Genomic DNA, 4,455 nt, shown 5'->3' with positions numbered 1-4,455 from the left:
CACAACTTTTCATCTTCAATGCCTTTAGAAGGCACAGCAGAATTTGAGGTCGTCGGACTAAATCCCTAGTAGGAGTGCGTTAAAGTACGAAGTGTGTAAATCATCCAAATTTGACGTAAAATTCAAAATGGCCGACTTCCTGTTGGATTTTAGGCATGGCTCAAAGAGCTTTTTTTGCGTCTGGACAAGATACACGTACCACAGAAAATTCGTGCACGTAGGTGAAACGTGCGGCGGGGGCTGCTTCGTTAAAGGTCACTTCTGTTGCCAGCAGGTGGCGCTATGACTGTGGGTGAATGTCGGCATACATGTGTTCAGGGCGGGACTCTCATCCTACATGTACAGTGGTCCGGATGTGAGCATGTACACTGAAGTTACAACAACTTCCTGTTTCATAGCGAATCATCGACGCCACGGACACGCCCATTGACGAAAACGCGCAAATAGCACAACTTTTCATCGTCAATGCCTTTAGAAGGCACAGCAGAAATTTGACGTCGATCCGACTAAATCCCTAGGAGGAGTTCGTTAAAGTACGAAGTGTGTAAATCATCCAAAAATGGCCATAAAATTCAAAATGGCCGACTTCCTGTTGACTTTAGGCTATGGGTTCTTGAGGCTTTTTTGTGCGTCTTGATACGATACATGTCCCCAGAAAATTTCGTACATGTAGGTTGAACGTGAACGAGGGGCTAATTTTTCCAATTTTCTAGGTGGCGCTAGCGAGTCATTTTGCCACGCCCATGTGCGAAACTTGTAGAATACGAAATTTTTCACCGGTTCTGACATGTTTGCAAATTTTGGTGAGTTTTCGAGTATGTTTAGGCCATGTCATTGGGCCTACTTTGCAGAAAAAAAAAAATAAAAAAAAATTAAAGCTGCAAGCAGCGTTGGGCGGGCCCTCGCACTTGTAGCGCGTCCGCGCGTGAGCCGGCCGAGTTGCACATTCTGGAGCTCTGCCGGTGCGGCTGTGAATTTCCTACGCGGTTCGACGCCGCATGAAGGTGTTATATGTCACTTCCTGTGTCCCCTATGTGGAGCTACATAGCACTTGCCGCTATGAATATAAATCGGTATTGACGTGTAGATGTCTGCGGGGTGGGAGAGTTATCAAGCACGTAAAGTTTGTTTCAGATGTGAGCATGTACACTGAACAATAATGTACCCAAACAATAAAATAAATTCCTTTTATATTTCCCTGCCTTGTTGTTTATGTGTACATACAGAGGAAGAATGTGAGAACAGCACACATTTCATCGTTACTGTGTTAGAGCATGGGAGAACAGTGGATACTTTTAATACAGCCCACACCCCTAATACTGTGTAACTATAACAAGTAGAGAACAGAAGAAAAAGATGTTCTTTCTTTACAACTGTCTGCATAGCTTATTCATATTGTGTAATGAATGAAAATAAATAGGCCTACTAGGCTCCTCTCTACTTTGACATTTAAGATTAGCTTGTTTGATCCACCTTCATACACATGTGACATTACTGTACAACTTGAGAAAGGTGAGTTGTTTTCTGCTCCAGCCTGCCTAAAAGAAAAGCGTTTTTGGGATTAAATGGACTTTATTAGCTGCTGCAGTGCAGGATGAACTCAGAATAGACCCATTTCTCACCTTATTATTCTAAATCATGCAACGAAGAAGAAGAAATGCATAATAAATCCTGGGACAAAATCTGTCCACAGCATGTAGTCTGATGAACAAGACTTGTGTTATAGCTGACTTGGGCAGTGAAATGTTTTTTTAATTCATGTGGTCATAGTTGTCCACAACTCAAATCAGAATATAAGAAGAAATGTTTTATACCACCTCAAGAAGGCTTCCTATCAGAAAGGTAGGAAGGTATTTCAAATGTACAACTGCAGTACTTAAATCTAAGTAAAGTAATTTCCCTGACATTTGTGTTACCATGTAACAGGTTTTATACTTCCTGTGAGTATAATCCAATCAATCTTATTTTCATACTGTATATCCGTTGTGTAATTTGATAAATTGTGTTGTATGTCGTGCTCGCATCTCAGAGAAGACTCTGACTGCAACATGCGTCTTTGTAAAGAGAGAAACGGACAGAAAAAGTCTCTAACTCTGCCTGTCAGCTCGCTCTGCTCCGTTAAAACTGAATTTACCATACAGAATTGAATACGAGTGCACTCCAGATTTAGCTGCAGCCAGCTGACCGTGTGCTTCTCCCTATACCGCAGTTCTGTGTCCATGCATGCAGCAAACTGAAAGCACTGTCTGTCGGAGCGTCTACGTGAAAAGAGAAGGAAGACATTGCTGGTAGTATTGTCTTCAGAGTTGTTAAACACCTCAGCGCACTGAAGGAAGCCATCTGACTGTGTGAGGGGCAAGATCGTTGATGTCTGCAGGCAGAGTAGGAGCTCTCCTGTCTGACTGGTCCACCAATAGCAGAGAAGATGACCCCTTGAGACACAGCCCCTCCTCATTTGCATAATGAGGCAGAAATGCATACAAAAATTTAAAAAAGACAGGCAGAAATAAATACCATGGGTGAAAATAAATAAGGTAAATAAATACAAAGGAAGAATAAAACAGACAAAAATATTAAAACACACACATAAATAAATACATTAAAAAAATTAGTAATAAATAAAGTTGAATAAACAAATAAGGTAATTATAACAAAGGTGAATAAGTAAAGGCACTAATTAAAATATACATTTATGTCTCCTTGTATAATTTAATTACTACCTACATTTATTTATTTACTTATTTTTTTGTGTATTTAATTGGATGCTTATTTATTTATTGAGCATTTATTTATTTCTGTATTTATTTCTGACTGTGTCAGGATCGGTCCTCCATAGCGGGGTGGGAGAGTTATCAAGCACGTAAAGTTTGGTTCAGATGTGAGCATGTACACTGAAGTTACAACAACTTCCTGTGTCATGGCGAAGACTTGATCTCTGACGCCACGCCACGGACACACCCATTGACGAAAACTCGCAAATAGCACAACTTTTCATCTTCAATGCCTTTAGAAGGCACAGCACAAATTTGAAGTCGGTCGGACTAAATCCCTAGGAGGAGTTCGTTAAAGTACGAAGTGTGTAAATCATCCAAAATTTGACGTAAAATTCAAAATGGCCGACTTCCTGTTGATTTTAGGGCATCGCTCCAAGAGGCTTTTTTGTGCGTCTGGACAAGATACACGTACCACAGAAAATTCGTGCACGTAGGTAAAACGTGCGGCGGGGGCTGCTTCGTTAAAAGTCACTTCCTGTTGCCAGCAGGTGGCGCTATGACTGTCTGTGAATGTCAGCATGTACATGTGTTCAGGGCGGGACTCTCATCCTACATGTACAGTTTGGTCCAGATGTGAGCATGTACACTGAAGTTACGACAACTTCCGTGTCATGGCGAAGAGTTGATCTTTGACGCCACGCCACGGACACGCCCATTGACGAAAACTTGCAAATAGCACAACTTTTCATCTTCAATGCCTTTAGAAGGCACAGCACAAATTTGAGGTCGGTCGGACTAAATCCCTAGGAGGAGTTCGTTAAAGTACGAAGTGTGTAAATCATCCAAAATTTGACGTAAAATTCAAAATGGCCGACTTCCTGTTGATTTTAGGCATCGCTCCAAGAGGCTTTTTTGTGCGTCTGGACAAGATACACGTACCACAGAAAATTCGTGCACGTAGGTAAAACGTGCGGCGGGGGCTGCTTCGTTAAAAGTCACTTCCTGTTGCCAGCAGGTGGCGCTATGACTGTGGGTGAATGTCAGCATGTACATGTGTTCAGGGCGGGACTCTCATCCTACATGTACAGTTTGGTCCAGATGTGAGCATGTACACTGAAGTTACGACAACTTCCGTGTCATGGCGAAGAGTTGATCTTTGACGCCACGCCACGGACACGCCCATTGACGAAAACTTGCAAATAGCACAACTTTTCATCTTCAATGCCTTTAGAAGGCACAGCACAAATTTGAGGTCGGTCGGACTAAATCCCTAGGAGGAGTTCGTTAAAGTACGAAGTGTGTAAATCATCCAAAATTTGACGTAAAATTCAAAATGGCCGACTTCCTGTTGGGTTTAGGCTATGGCTCCAAGAGACTTTTTTGTGCGTCTGGACAAGATACACGTACCACAGAAAATTCGTGCACGTAGGTGAAACGTGCGGCGGGGGCTGCTTCGTTAAAGGTCACTTTCTGTTGCCAGCAGGTGGCGCTATGACTGTGGGTGAATGTCGGCATGTACATGTGTTCAGGGCGGGACTCTCATCCTACATGTACAGTTTGGTCCAGATGTGAGCATGTACACTGAAGTTACAACAACTTCCTGTTTCATGCGAATCATCGACGCCACGGACACGCCCATTGACGAAAACGCGCAAATAGCACAACTTTTCATCGTCAATGCCTTTAGAAGGCACAGCAGAAATTTGACGTCGATCCGACTAAATCCCTAGGAGGAGTTCGT

This window comes from Micropterus salmoides, unplaced genomic scaffold, assembly GCF_014851395.1.
Source record: "Micropterus salmoides isolate LMB-PRFRI ecotype aquatic unplaced genomic scaffold, ASM1485139v1 Ms_hic_scaffold_2, whole genome shotgun sequence".
NCBI lineage: Eukaryota > Metazoa > Chordata > Actinopteri > Centrarchiformes > Centrarchidae > Micropterus > Micropterus salmoides.
The sequence above is the reverse complement of the archived record's forward strand: the minus strand, read 5'-3'. Positions refer to the sequence as shown.